At 35.3% G+C, this 16873-nt stretch overlaps 1 long non-coding RNA gene across 1 annotated transcript in view; it reads right to left on the minus strand.

Annotated features, from left to right (window-relative positions):
- The window catches only part of LOC123385533, a 211805-nt gene extending 195144 nt beyond the window's left edge, over positions 1–16661 (minus strand). Inside the window, exon 1 of the long non-coding RNA XR_006598241.1 lies at positions 13717–16661. This is a non-coding gene — a long non-coding RNA (uncharacterized LOC123385533). The remainder of the gene's footprint in view (positions 1–13716) is intronic.
- Between the last annotated feature and the right edge of the window lie 212 nt (positions 16662–16873).

Below are 16873 nucleotides of genomic sequence, written 5' to 3' on the forward strand. Positions count from 1 at the left end.
AGACATCAGTGAGACCATTATTATAGAGATAAGGAATAACATATCAGAGATAAAGGGCTCAATTAAATGGAATGAGAAATACATTTGATGGAATAAACAGCAGGCTAGAAGAAGCAGAGGAAGGAATTGGTGACCTAGAAGACAGAGTAATGGAAAGTAATCAACATGAACAAAAGAGAGGGAAAACTTAAGCTATGCAAAATAAAATAGACTTAAGGAACTAAGTGACTCTATCCAGTATAATAACACTCACATTATAGGAGTCCCAGAAGAAGTGAGTGAAAAGGGGACAGAAAATTTATTGGAAGAGATAAGAGCTGAAAATGTCCATAAAGGGAACAGATATCCACATCCAGGAGGAACATAGAACCCCTAACAAAATCAACAAAAGCAGATCCACACCCAGACATATTATAACTAAAATGGCAAGCTGTAATGACAAAGAAAAAATATTAAAAGCAGCAAGACAGGGGCACATGGGTGGCTCATTTGGTTGAGCCAATTCTTGATTTCATCTCAGGTCATGATCCTAGGGTCTTGGGATGGAGCCCCATGTTGGGTTCCATGCTGTGTGAAGCCTGCTTAAGACTCTCTCTCTCTCCCTCTGCCCCTCTTCCTGTCTCTCTCTCTCTCTCTCTCTCTCTCTCTCTCAAATAAAAATAAATATATTTTTTAAAAAAGCAGCAAGACCAAAAAAACAAAAAAAAAAAAAAAAAAAGAAAGAAAAAAAAGACAGTTACATATGAGGGAAACCACATAAGACTATCAGGAGATTTTTCAGCAAACTTTCCAAGCCATAAGTGAATGGCATGATATATTAGAAGTGCTGAATAGTAAAAATCTGCAGCCAGGAATACTCTAGCCAGCAAGGCTATCATTCAGAATAGAAAGAGAGTTAAAAGGTTTCTCAAACAAAAACTAGAGGAGTTCATGACCACTAAACCAACCCTGCAAGAAACTAAAGACTCTTTGAATGGAAAGTAAAGAACAAAGGGGAGGTATAAAGGTAGGAAACACAAAAACAGTAAAAATGAAAATTTTTGTAAAATATTAGTCAAGGAAATCACAAAATAAAAGGATGTAAAAGATGACAACATATACCTAAAACATGGGAAGTAGACAAGTAAAGAATGGGTTCAAAATCAAATGCCTATCAATACAGACTGCTATATGCAGAAGATGTTATATACCAACCTAATGGTAACCACAAACCAAAAACTCTTAATAAACTTGCAAAGAATAAAGAGAAAGAAATCCAAATATATCACTGAAGAAAATGAGCAAACCATGAAAGAGTGAAATACAAGAAAGAATCAAGCAAAATCTTCAGAAACAACCACAAAACAGGAATAAAATAGCAATAAAACCATATCTGGTATCTGAAAGTAAATGAACTAAAGAATCCTATTAAAAGACATAGGGTGAAAGAATGGAAAAAGAAAAAAAAATAGGACTCATTTATATACTGCTTATAAGACACTCATTTTAGACCTAAAGACAACTGCAGACTGAAAGTAAGGGGATAGAGAAACATTTATCATGAAAATGGACATCAAAGGAAAGTCCAAGTAGCAATACTTATATTGGACAAAATAAACTTTAAAACAAAGACTGTAAGAGATAAAGAAAGACATTATACAATAATAAAGGAGATAATCCAACAAAAAGATATAACAACTGTGAATATTTATGCACCCAACATGAGAGCACACAAATACATAAAACAGTTAATAACAAACATAAAGGAACTAATTGATAATAATACAATAATAGTAATGGACTTTAACACCCCACTTATGTCAATAGACAGATCATCTAAAGAGAAAATCAACAAGATAACAATGGTTTTGAATGACACACTGGACCAGATATATTCAGAGAATTCCATCACCAAACAGCAGAATACACATTCTTTTCAAATGCACATGGAACACTTTCCAGAACAGATCACATATTAGGCCACAAAACAAGCCTCAACAAATTCAAAAAGATCAAAATCATACCATGCATCTTTTCTGACCAGAACACTATGGAACTAGAAGTCAACCACAAGAAAAATTCTGGAAATGTCACAAACACATGGGGCAGGGGTTTAAATAACCCACTACTAAACTAAGAATGAGTCAACCAGAGAATCACAAAAGAAATTAAAAATTAAATGTAAACAGATGAAAATGAAAAGACAATGGTTCAAACCCTTTGGGACACAGCAAAAGCAGTTCTAAAAGGGAAATTTAGAGTAATAGAGGCCTACCTCAAGAAGCAAGAAAATCTCAAATAAACAACCTAATTTTAAACCTAAAGGAGCTATAAAAAGAACAACAAACAAAATCTAAAACCAGCAGAAGGAAGTAAATAATAAAGATTAGAGTATACATAAATGATATAGAAACTAAAAAAATTAAATTAAATTCAAAAAAATAGAACAGACCAATGAAACCAGGAGCGGTTCTGTGAAAAAAGTCAATAAAACTGATAAACCTCTAGCTAGATTTGTCAAGGGAAAAAAAAGAGAAGGAACCCAAATAAATAAAATCACTTATAAGAGAGGACAAATAATAACAAACACCACAGAAATGTAATTATAAGAGAATATTATGGAAACCTATATGCCAACAAATTGGAAACCTAGAAGAAATGGATAAATTTCTAGAAATATGTAACTTACCAAAACTGAAACATGAAGAAATATAAAATTTGAACAGAATTATTACCAGCAAAAAAATTGAATAGGTAATCAAAAAATTCCCAATAAATAGAAGTCCAGGCCCAGATGCACAGGTGAATTCTACCAAACATTTAAAGAATAATTAATACCTATTCTGTTCAAACTATTCCAAAAAACAGAAGAGGAAGGAAAACTTCCAAATTCATTCGAGGGGCCAGTGTTATCCTGATACCAAAACCAGATAAAGATGCCACAAAAAAAATAGAAATACAGGCCAATATCTCTGATGAACATAGATGTAAAACCTTCAACAAAATACCAGCAAAGCAAATCCAACAATACATTAAAAAAATAATTCACTATAATCAAGTGGGATATATTTCTGTGTTGTAAAGGTGGTTCAATATTCACATATTCACAAATCAATCAACATGATACATCATATCAATAAAAGAAAGTGTAAGAATATCATATGATCATTTCAATAGATGCAGAAAAAGCATTTGACAAAGTTCAACATCCATTCATGATAAAGACTCTCAACAACAACAACAAAAAACCCTCAACAAAGTAAGCTTAGTGGGAACATGCCTCAACAAATAAATATATATGAAAAACCCCAGCCAATACCATCTTCAATGGGGAAAAACCAAGAGCTTTTTCCTGAAGTCAGGAACAAGAAAATGATGTCCATTCTTACCAGTTTTATTCAAAATCGTATTGGAAGTCCTGGCCACAGCAATCAGACAACAATAACAAATAAAAGGTATCCAAATCAGTAAGGAAGAAGTAAAACTTTCACTATTTGCAAATGACATAATGCTGTATATAGAAAACCTGAAAGACTACACCAAAAAACTGTTAGAACTGATAAATGAATTCAGTAAGGTCACAGGATACAAAATCAATCTGCAGAAATGTGTTGCATTTTCTTTTTTTTTTTTAAGTTTATTTATTTATTTTTAGAGAGAGAAAGAGAGAGCATAAGCAGGGGAAGAGCAGAGAGGAGAGACAGAATCCCAAGCAGGCTTTGCACCATCAACACAGAGCCCGATGTGGGGCTCAATTTGTGAACCATGAGCATGACCTGAGCTGAGATCAAGAGTCAGACACTTGACCAACTGTGCTACCTAGGCACCACATGTGTTGCATTTCTATACACTAATAATGAAGCAGGAGAAAGAGAAATTAAGAAAACAGTACCATTTATAATTACACTAAAAGTAATAATACATCTAGGAATAAACCTAACCAAAGAGGTGAAAGACTTATACTCTGAAAACTGTAAAACACTGATGAAAAAATTGAAGGTGACACAAAGAAAGGGAAAGACATTCCATGCACATGGACTGGAAGAACAAACCTTAAAATGTCTATACTGCCCAAAGAAATCTACACATTTAATATAATCACTATCAAAATACCAACAGCAGGGGCACCAGGGTGGCTCAGTAGGTTAAGCACCCGACTTCAGCTCAGGTCATGATCTCACAGGTGATGAGTTCGAAACCTGTGTCAGGCTCTGTGCTGACAGCTCAGAGCCTGGAGCATGCTTCAGATTCTCTCTCTCTCTCTCTCTCTGCCTCTTCCCTGCTCACACTCTGCCTCTCTCTCTCTCTCAAAAATAAACATTAAAAAACCTTTTTTAAAAAAATACCAATGGCATTTTTCACAGAACAAACAATCCTAAAATTTGTGTGGAACCACAAAAGACCTTGAATAAACTAAGCAATCTTAAAAAAGAAAAGCAAAGTTGGAGGAAAACTTCAAGTTATATTACAAAGCTATAGTCATCAAAAGAGTATGGCATTGGCACAAAAATAGATCAATGGAACAGAATACAAAATCCAGAAATAAACCACAACTATATTGTCATTTAATCTCAACAAGGAGAAAAGAATATCTATGAGAAAAAGACCATCTCTTCAACACATAGTGTTGAGAAAACTGGACAGCAACATGCAAAAGATTGAAACTGGTCCACTTTTTACACTATACACAAAAATAAACTCAAATTGTATTAAAGACCTAAATGAGACTTGGAACCATAAAAATCCTAGAAGAGAGCACAAGCAGTAACTTCTCTGACATCAGCCATAACAAATTTTTCTCTAGGTATGTTCTCTCAGGCAAGGGAAACAAACGCAAAAGTAAACAATTGGGCTACATCAAAATAAAAAGCTTCTGCACAGCAAAGGAAATAGTCAACAAAACTAAAAGGCACCCTACAGAATGTGATACGATATTTGAAAATGACATATCTGATAAAGGGTTAGTGTCCAAAATATATAAAGAACTTATAAAACTTAACAACCAAAAAACAACCCAGTTAAAAATGGGCAGAAGACATGAATAGACATGAAAAGTTACTCAACATCACTCATCAAGAAAATGCAAATCAAAACTGCAATAAACTATCACCTCACACCTGTCAGAATGACTAAAATTAACAACACAAGGAACAACAGATATTGGCATGGATGTGGAGAAAGGGAAACATACTCTTGGTGGGAATGCAAACTGGTGCAGCCACTCTGGAAAACAGTATAGAGAGTTTCTTATAGAGGAATTTATAGAGGTTCCTCAAAAAGTTAAAAACAGAACTACCCTATGATCCAGTACTAATACTCCTGGGTATTTACCCAAAGAATACAAAAACACTAATTCAAAGTGATACATGCACCCAGTGTTTACAGCAGCATTATTTACAATAACAAACATACAAAAGCATCTCAAGTGTCCAGGAATTGATGAATAAAGAAGAGTTGGCATGAAAACTGCCAATCTTGCCACGTCCAATGACATGGATGGAGCTAGAGAGTATAATGCTAAGCGAAATAAGTTAGTCAGACAAAGACAAATACCTTATGACTTCACTCATGTGTGGAATTTAAGAAACAAAACACAGGGGGGGCCGGGAAAAGAGAGGGAGCCAAAACAAGAAATAGACACTTAACTGTAGAGAACAAAGTGATAGCTTTCAGAGGCGGGGGTTGGGGGATGGATTAAAGGTACTGGGGATTAAAGAGTGCACTTGTCATGATAAGCATCAGGTGATGTATGCAATTACTGAATCACTATATTGTACACCTAAAACTAATATTAACACTGCATGTTAAACTAACTGGAATTAAAATAAACACTAAAAAAAGAAAACTAATTCACATGGACAGACCACATAGAGAGATCCTAAGAATATATGCAGAAAGAGAGAGAGAGACCTAAACAGTTCTCAGATCTTCCAGTCCCCTGTGTTTCAATTCCATCCACTGATTGACTAAACCATGTGAGAGACTGTTATGGACTGAATTATGACCCACACAAAATTCACATGTTGAAGCCTTAACCCCCAGAGTGACTATATATGGAGACAGGACAGTTAAGCAGGTAAATAAGGTTAAATGAGGTCATAAAAGTGGGGCTTAAGCCAATAACCGGTATCCTTATAAGTAAGGAGGAGATACCAGAGATCTCTCTGTTTTCACCTCTGCACAGAGGAAAGGCCATGTGAGAACACAGTGAGAAGTCAGCTGACTGAAAGCCAGGAACAGAGACCTCACAAGAAACAAACTCTGTGGGCACCTTGATCTTGAACTTCTTGGTTATGGTGGTCTGAGCATACTAATATAGAGACTTTGAGTCACAACCATACAGTCAAGCCCTCTCCAAATTCCTGACCCACAAAAACTATGAAAGGTAATAAAATGGTGATCCTCATTTTAAGTCATTAAATTTTGGTGTTCTCTGTTATACAAAACAGATACTTGAGACACTGCCCTTGAGGCACTCATAGGGAAGATAAAATAAGTAATTATATATCAAAATGCTATATTAATTATGTTATCAAGTTCTATGAGCTAGGAAGTAAGCAAATAGAGAGCAGAAGGTTTTTTGAACTGAAAATTTTTAAATATTAAATAATTGACCAGAAGTAGACCTAGGATGAAGACCTTTTATGTGGGTTCCAACTGGGAGAAAGGAGGTATCACTGAAGGATATTATCAATGAGGTATGCTATGAATTGAACTATATCCCCCAAATTTCATATGTTGAAGCCCTAACCACCCCCATGTAACTATATCTGAGACAGGACCATTAAGGAAGTGACTAAGGTTAAATGAGGTCCCTGATGCAGTAAAACTGGTGCCCTTATAACAAGAGGAAGAAACAGCATAGTTCTCAGAAAAAGGGCCCTCATTGGAACTTGACCATCCTGGAACCCTGATATAGCACTTCCAGCTTCCAGAACTGTGAGAAAATAAATTTCTTTTGTTTAAGCCTCCCAGTCTATAGCATTTTGTTATGGCAGGCTGAGCTTACTATTACAGGTGACTTCACACTTTTTTTTCAGAACTTAATTAGCTTGAGTATCAAACCCTTAGTAAATATGGAGAAAAATAAAAATATGTTTGTCATTTGTCTGATCCACATATTAGTCTATGAGCAACTTTAAGACAGGAGTTACATTCACTGAGGTACATCCCAGCACCTAGATCATGACCTGTATCTGAGTCATAGTAATTGCTGAAAGAATGGAGAAAGGGAGAGAAGAGGAGTTATAAAACTAAAATCTTGCAGTGATATAGAACCTAATACCATCCAGTAGAATATCTAAAATAACCCAGAGAAAGAAACCTTCCTGAGAGTAAGTGGAACATACCAATTAATGGAATGGAACTTGCCAAAATGGAGAAAACATCTATGAAGCTCTGGGTTAACCAGTGTCAGCAGTATTCAGTCTACAAAAGGCTGGTTTGGTTTTTTGCCTGGGCTTTAACCCACTCATTCTCAAAACTTTCTTCCTACTCATTATGCCCCAATAATTTTTCAGTGCTGGTATAACTGTCTATTGTGACCAGTCTGGGGTGCATCACCTCTTGCTAATCCCCACCTTGTTTTGCAACCTCCAAAAGCTCTTTCTCTGCTGATTTCAGACTCCCCTGAACTCACTGTTCAATTCTTAAATGTTAATCCACATCTAGTTTTGGACTCTTTTAAATGAAAAGAGTGTAAATAAATGTGCACCTCACACGCATCATTTTTAAAAAGTCTAAAACTTTTAAAAGGCCAACTACATGCAAAATAATCATTGAGAAGAAAAGGCCATTTACTGTGTACTTAATGAGTGCAGAGCAGGAAGTGAAAGATAAGCAGAAAGAGAAATTTCAGTCCCAGATCTCTCAGTATAACATTTTTCTTTGTCTTTGTGATTGTAAGCACTCATTTATAAGTGGATTCTTTACAGTAAACTTACTCTAGACCAAATTTTCACCTGGCCTTTTTACTGTAATCAAGTATCAAGGTGGGAAGACAGACTAGGCTCTCTCCTAATGCCCCTGGCTCATGCTCCTTTGATTCCATAACTCTGGGCCAGATTTGGGCTTGCCAGTTTGACTGCCTCTCAGATTTCACTGGGGGAAACAAACTGAACTAGGAGTTCAGCTTCCTTGACAGTGAATATTCCTTTGCAGTGGCTTCCTATTTAATCTTCGATAAAACTTGAGCTGTCATTACTCTACAGTTTCCCCCAAAGGAGTTACTTTTTACTGAGATAGGACTAGATTTCCAAATTTGCTTTTAATACAGACACATATTTCCTACTGGATCTCTAGATCTCTGAAGTAGTAAACTACTAGTAGTAAACTACTAGATCTCTGAAGTAGTAAAACCTATTGGAAAGTGGAGTATGTACGAGGGATATATATTTATTTCTGAATATGACCCAATTCCAAACATGTCATAAGAGTTGAGCCCTATGTTGAAGAATAAGCTAGTATTTTTCAGTGTCCTAACTATAAACCATATAACAACTTGCGGTACAGGTAAACCCTGAAAGAAAATAGGATTGAATCATGGATGATGAGCTGTGAAATCATTACTTCCTAGCCAGAAGGCAAGGCCCTGAGTTTTGGGTTAAAATAGGTGACATCTGTCATATTATATCTCCCATGACTATGTGAAGACATGGGAGAGCAGAAGCATTCTGACTGAAACTTATCCTCAAAGTGAACTTCAAACACAAGTAGACAACAGAGACCATAAATATTGATTGATTGGTCTGAATTAAGAAAGCATGCAATTGGCTCAAAAGGAAAAGAATTTCTCTTGAACAATTGTACTAGATATAACTATAAAGTAATTTTTAAATTTCCACAAAGCACACACTGAAATCAATATCTTTACTTAGCAAGTTAAATGTTGCACCATCTAATTCATATGAAACATTTAGAATTTTCTAAGGCTTACAGAGCATAAAATATAGTGTTATCTAATAGCTGGAATAATGATTATTTCAAAGTAGTTCCTAACATAAATATTTTAACATGCAACCCACTCAGTGCTGCTTCAGGTTTATAATTATTTTTGTTATTGAGAATTTTGAAAATAGAATTGTCATGAATTTTTGTTTACACCCCTAATGCAGCTAGATTTTAGCTACTAGAAAAAAAATTTCTGGGCTCTTATGGCTCTCCATGGGTTTAGTCTGTGTCTGTCAAGCACTGATGTGCTAATTTGACAGTGGATCCTTCGCCAGTTTGTTATCCCAGACTTCACGTTTACCTTGGCTTCATTTGGACTTCTTAATGCACTCCGCTAGTGTTGGGGTACTCTAGCATTTCTCTGCAACTTACATGGTAATGCTAACTCATGCCACATCCTCACTTTGCATCCTATATTCCCTGACAACCTGTGAAGAATGAGTGAGTCTTCACTGGGTGATTGCTTTGTGAAGAAAAATGAATAATTTACCTGATAATCATGGTCACCTATCAGACTATGCATTTTTTCCTAATAAGTGATTTTGCTATGTTTTGTTTAAACCTTGTGCTGAATTTTTCATGAGCTGGATGAGTGCTTTCCAGCATCTGTTTATAATGTCGACTAACATTTTTTGGTATGAAATGAAACCTTGGAAGATGAGAACAGAAAAACTGCATGTTTAAAAAGATATATTACCTTTCACAATGGGGGCTCTCTGTGCTTGAGTTACAAGGTCTCCAGAGGTTTCAGAGTGATTTCATGATTTTCAAATCTTGCATTCAAATGATTACATGTTACACAGCATATTGTGTCATCTGCACACTGCTTAAAGACCAATTTGTACTTAATATTTTGAAAGACAGGAATCATAGGAGCTGAGTACTTATATCCAAGTATTCTTGATGAGTAATATCTAAAGGTCTGAGCACTAAAAGCTCCTATTTAAAAACTAACTTTAAACCTTACCAAAGAAGTTCATATGTCTGGTTTGAGAATATTAGAGGCATAAAAGAGTATTTTATTCACTGAGTGGTAACTACTGAGGAAATGGAAGATTAAGGAGGAGAATACACTGTATAGAGCAGGGAATTTTAAATAATTAACTTATAAAATAATTGGCTTTCAATTTATGCATTTCCAAGGAAGTTTTAAGCTTGAAAAAAAATTATCTGCATAGTAATTTGCAGTTTCAAATGTTTTTAAATGATTATCATGTTTAATGTATTTACAAATAATTAGAAATCCAAATATTTAACTTATTTAAAAAATATATTCAAGCTAAAATACCTTTAACTTTTAGAAGCTCAGCAGAAACAATGAAGGTAAATGCATTTAGTTCTTTAGTTCACATGTAAATGAGAGTTATATTTGGTAAATTTATTTTGTTTTTGATGTATGATAATCTTTTGGCTTTTTTCAACAAAAAAAATAAAGGATCTAGTGGCACTCAAGTAATTCTATTGCTAGTGAGTTATTGACTAAAATGTGAACACATAAAGAGAAGAAAAACCCCTCATTTGAATTTGCATTACCAATGACTAGCAAAGTGTTTGGCATATATCAGGCACATAATTAACTGTGGCATGAATATCTGACAATGGCAAATAGATAGAAATATACAATCCTTCCAATACAAATGGAACAGCAAAATGATAATTTAAGAATAAAGTTGTGGCTGAATAGACACTTTTCCAAAGACATCCAGATGGCTAACACATATATGAAAAGATGCTCAACATCACTCATCATCAGGGAAATACAAATCAAAACCACAGTGAGATACCAACTCAAACCTGTCAGAATGGCTAAAATTAACAAATCAGGAAACAACAGATGTTGGTGAGGATGCGGAAAAAGAGGAACACTTTTGCACTGCTGGTGGAAATGCAAACTGGTGCAACCACTCTGGAAAACAGTATGGAGGTCCCTCAAAAAATTAAAAATAGAACTATTCTGTAACCCAGCAATTGCACTTCTAGGTATTTATCCAAAGGATACAGGAGTACTGAATCAAAGGGGCACATGCACCCCAATGTTTATGGCAACAATATTGACAATAGCCAAATTATGGAAAGAGCCCAAATGTCCATTGACTGATAATGGATAAAGAAGATGCAGTATATGTATGCAATGGAATATTACTCAGCAATCAGAAAGAATGAAATCTTGCCATTTTCAGCAACATAGATGGAACTAGAGTGTATTATGCTAGGCAAAATAATTCAGTCAGAGAAAGATAAATATCATGCTTTCACTCATATGTGGAATTTCAGAAACAAAACAGATGAACATAAGGAAAGGGAAGGAAAAACAAGATAAAAACAGGGAGACAAACCATAAGAGACTATTAAATACAAAGAACAAACTGAGAATTGTTGGCGGGGTGTTGAGTGGGCTAAATGGGTGATGGGAATTAAGGAGGACACTTGCTGGGATGAGCACTGGGTATTATATGTAAGTGAAGAATCATTAAATTCTATTCCTGAAATCATTACTACACTATATGTTAACTAACTTGGATTTAAATTTTAAAAAATAGATAAATTTAAAGAGAAAAAAAGAATAAGGTTGTGACAAGGCTTAGTGCAAAATGGATTGGATTTCAAAAAAATGTGGGTCAAACTTAATACAAATAATAATGACCTCAATTTAAAATTAAACTCTTAGCAAAAATTTTAGAATTTAGCTTAGAAAATAAAAAATACATAACATTTGCATAGCGTTTCATAATTTAGTAAACAAGTATATATTATCTTATTTGCTCCTCTTTTCCTGGCATTTGGATATTAATACTGTATTTTATTTATTCTCTTTATTTGAAGGATAGCAGAGATACATGAAAGTGCATAAATTAGACCTCTCACTCTAGTGTACAGTATGAGGGTTTTTTTACATATATATGGCCCTGAGTAATCACACCGAACTCAAAATATAAAATATTTCCAGATCCCATAAGCTTTCCACTATTCTTTATTATCACTGATTAGTTTTGCCTGTTCTCATACTTCATACAGATAGAACCAGAGAATAAATGTATCTTTGTGCCTGACTACTTTCTGTCAGTAGAGTACCTATAAATTTCACCCATATTATAGCATATATCGGAGTTGGTTATTTTTTATTGCTGCAGAGCATTTCATTATACAAATATACCTATATTTATTTATCCATTCTCCTGTTAATATTTTTGCTAGTATTAATAAAACTGTGAACATTTTGAGTACTACTTTTATATGTACTCATTTGTCTTTTATATGTAACTGGGAGTGGAATTATTTGGCCATAAAATTTTCCAAAGTGGTTATATAATTTTATGCTGTTATCAGCAACATATGTTCCATTTACTCCATATGCTTGCCAACACTTCATACTGTCAGTCTTTTTAATTTTAACCATCAGGTGGGTATGTAGTAGTATTTCATTGTGGATTATTTTCATTTAAAAAAAAAAAACTAAATTCAGAGTAATTACATGGCTTACCTAATTACATATATAGTATAAGCTATGACCCCCAAGCTTGGTTTCCAGATTCTATATTCATTGTTTTGCTTCTTCTATTACACAATGCTAGTGTTCTTCCTTCCTTTCCCCTTTTTCTTTGGTCTTGTCTTTGTGGTTTTTGTTATGAAAAATTTCAAACATAGAGAAAAGTAGAGTAGAGTGTATGTAACTTAGATTTAACAATTGTTTACACCTTGTTATATTCATGTATTTTTTGCTAAAAACTTAAAATAAATTGCATATATCATGACATTTTATCCCTAAATATTTCATTATATGTTTCTAAAATATAAGGATATTTTCTTACATAAAATGAAAGTTTTAGCTCAACTCAAACAATTAACAAGAAGCCCCTAATATTATCTAATAACTAGTCCTCAAATTATCCAATTATTATAAGAATACCTTTTACAGCTGTTTTGTTCAAAATAAGATTCAATCAAGACTATGCATTCACTTGCTACCATTCTGTGATATTTACAATAATTCAAGTGCAAGTTTCATTCTTCTGCTTTTTCTTTTGCTTCTTATTATTATTTGGCAAAGTGTAATATTAAGCCTATATAAGGATTTTTCTCTTCCAACTAAAGTCTAAGTATTATAGAACATGGCATAGCTAAACATTCTCTTATATATTTATCATTTACTAAAACTATATGATGTGTGCAGACACCAGGTACAGCGTAAAAGAGTGGACATTACACCAATATATCAAAAACTGTATCTTAAAAAAAAATACCCCAGCATGCTCAAGTCAAAGAATATGAAGAATGCGATAGATATGGAGGAAAGAATTAGTAAATTAAAGAAGCAATCTTGGTCTTTGTTCTTTAAAGGATTCCTATTAACTTACACAGCTATTTTCTCACATATAATTTCCATTCTCAGTAGGAATTGATTAACCTTTTATTGCTACTATTATTACTAATGGGTGGAATACAAGATGAAAGGAGTCTGTATCCATTCTGAATAGAAAATCAAACGAAGCACACACACCATTCTCAATGCAAAACTGCGTTAGATTTGTCTTATTGCTCCAATTAAAATTTGAGTTTAAATATTCATGGCATATCTAGAGCAAATATGTGCAATAGATGTTTACTGTATTTTTTGGTATCTATTTCCTATAAAAGCATGGGCCACTAAAAACGCCAAAAAGAACAGCCTAGATACTCATAAAACAGCACAGGCCTGACCAGCTGATTTAAGACTGCTGCGGCTTTTTACCCCCACTAGTCTTTACTATTCAATTACTTTTGGATTATTTATATTTACACAACTCTTACCTTAAAAAGGAAAAAAAAAATCAGGGATTCCTACTTGCTGGATACATTTCTTCTGCATTTGGAAGAGAAAAATGAAAATTTCTTCTTAAGGAATTGATCCTGGCTCTCTTGGCTTTCTCCCAAGGACACATCTGCCAGTTATCTCTGTCTAGTCCATATAGTATTGCCAATTTCAGTTTCCTCAACATTTGCTCTTTTCTAGAGACTGTACCAGGAGCAGAACATGAGCCACCTTGCCAACCAGCCAGAGGAAGTGAGTGCTCAGCTGAGGGTCTTGAGAGCAGGCCTTGACTTTCATGCAGCTCAGTTCTTGATATTAATACAGGGAATGCCAGTCAGACCCATACTCCAAGTTATTCCAAGAGCTGAACACAAGTCCAAAACGCAATTGTTTTGCTCACAAGTCAGTCACTGATTTTCCACTGGTATAGAGATAAAGTCTACAAAACCAAACGCTTGTTACTAAGACTTCTGTAGCAATACCTTAAATCCAATTGTACAAAAAAAAAAAAAAAGCAATCGAAACACACCACTTCAGAATCAATAGCTTTTTTCTGAAGCTACAGTAACACTTAAATATGTTTGACTCAGACGCATAAATTTGGTAGGCTGGAACGCTAATTACATTTCAACTTGCTCTAATAGAATTTCAAAAAAACAATTAAAAAATACGTCCCCTGAAATCAACACTGGACAGCTGTTAGAATAGAGTCTTGAGGTAACAAGAAATCTATTTATCCTTTCGCACGTTTTGAGGGGTGTGTGGAATTATACCAGCAGCAGCAACCGTCGCTTAGAAGACAGTCCCATTTCTTCCCCTGCACGAACCACAAAGTGAAACAAAGAAGGAGTGCTACCTCCACAGAGAACCTTTTGGCCGCTTCAAGCCCACTTTGCTCGGCGGTGAGGGACTCCAGAACGCCTGCGCAGTACCCAGCAGCCGTTGAGCCCGCGCTTCAGAGACTGGTTCTCCTACATTTCCGGTGTCCCGGCGCGAGGCTTTCGTAGGAGTGATGGCACAGCTGCTCCGGATGGGAAGCATTTTGCTTTGGGTTTCGAGTCCTTACTAGCCTACCGCCGTCATTTCGTAGGAGTGATGGCACAGCTGCTCCGGATGGGAAGCATTTTGCTTTGGGTTTCGAGTCCTTACTAGCCTACCGCCGTCATTTTTATTTCTTCTGGAACTGACACAAGCAAGGCAGAGAAAGCACTCGTCAAACACCCTGGAGAGATCCCATTGCGTCCTCCCTGGATATGCAAGTCACCTAAGCAGTTTTCTGCATTCTCTCCGCTTTTTACCAGAACTCTGAGTTATGTTGGGAGAAAAAAACAAAAAACAAAAACCTCTCACAAAAGGTTATGAATAGCTGAACCAAAGGTTTGAAGCATATAGCTCTGTTTTTCCTTTTTCCAGAGTGATAATATTTTTTACCATCGAAGTTACTATTATGTTCCCGTTAATTTATGAAATGTGTACCAAAGCAAGGCTTTGGTTCTTGCCAGAATTTTAAAAATGAGCAATGGATGCTGGATCCTTTTGGAAAAATAAACCATAGAGAAACCATAGCGGAAAACACGGCATCTAGAAATAGATAGAAAGTGTATTCAACTATTTTAAGTGTCAGAGTAGCCCGGAGCAGTTTGGCTTGTGATGCAATGAGAAAGTAGATTAGAGAAACATCTTTTAAACTTTAGTTTTGTCTCTCCCTGCTATCAGTTTGGAATCGCACCTACATTCTCACTACAGAATTCAGAGAGAAAACATGTTGATGAAGCTGTCCATCAGAATAACATGAAGGCTGTGCAAAATTTCTACTTGCTTAAAATGTTGATTAAAACAACCATTAGAATTGACAGTCTGGGCACTACATCCTCTGCCCCTCCATATGTAAACAAACGCCTGGGACTTTCAGGTTACAAAACTAGAAGGACAATCTCCTCCCACTGTCATTTATTTCAAGAAAAACCCTCATCTCAGGAGATGCTTAATGGAAGGATAAATGGGAAAGATTACCCATTGCTTTGGGGGAACCTAGTGCTTCTGTCCTAAGGTTTGTCACTCCTTTATCTTTGATTTCACTAGGAGGGGAACACATTAGGGGGCCTTTGCACTTCCTCAATGCATTTCATGATATACAGAAGCCATTATCTCCAAGTAGATAGGAGGACACAGGCCAAAGTTGTACGGAGTACAATTATCTCAAATATTACAATCTTAAAAACATACACTCTGAAATAGAACTCGTAGAACAGATGGCCTGAGTGTCTTAAGTCAACTTCCTCAGAAGCAGAACCTGAGGTTAAAATTCTTGTCAAACAATTATCAGAAGACACCGATAGAAGAGTTGGGGAAGTAACAAGGGCATAGTATCAAAGTACTATAGATATTGTAGCTTCAGTCTGATCCTTTAAAAGTTACCACACTCCTCCTCCTCCCGATTCAAGGCAAAGTAATGAACTTTTATACTCACATTGTTTATGGGGTAGAAGAGAGAGGGAAGAGGCAATTTTCAGGTTTTCTGGCTCTCCGTAGATATTCTCTGTAAAAGAGCTGTGGGTACTGGCTGTTGGAAAAGAAAACCCACCAAATACTACGGGATCTGAGTGGAGCACTGACATTAGCAACTTAAATCTTCCAGTTGTACCATTCAGATTCACTTGCATCTCACCTTAAATTTACTCCATCCTGTTATGGATTGAATTATTTTTCAGAGTCCAACCACTTGAATAGGGCAAGATAAAGAATTGTTAATTATAGGGGATTAGGGTATCAAAGGATTGGCTAGTAGGAAGCAAAAGAATTCTAAGTAAGCTAAGAATGCCAAAAATAAGGACTAGCCACTACCCCCAAGACTGAGACAGAGCCCCAAAGTACAATCTATTTAATATAAATTCATGAGTATTTGGGAGAGGATAAGGAAGAACTAGACATATTTTAAAAATGTTAAAGTTCTTGTTTTGTTAAAAGAAATATAAACTTCTAAATAGGCAAGAAAGTAGAAAAACATAGGAAGAATGGGATCAATAAAAAAAAAAGATAAACATTTGGGCTCTCTCCATAGTTTCACTATTGACAATGCTGCTATAAACACTGGGGTGCATGTACCCCATTGAATCTTTGTTTTTGTATACTTTAGGTAAATACCTAATAGTGCAA

This window comes from Felis catus, chromosome B2, assembly GCF_018350175.1.
Source record: "Felis catus isolate Fca126 chromosome B2, F.catus_Fca126_mat1.0, whole genome shotgun sequence".
Taxonomy (NCBI): Eukaryota; Metazoa; Chordata; class Mammalia; order Carnivora; family Felidae; genus Felis; species Felis catus.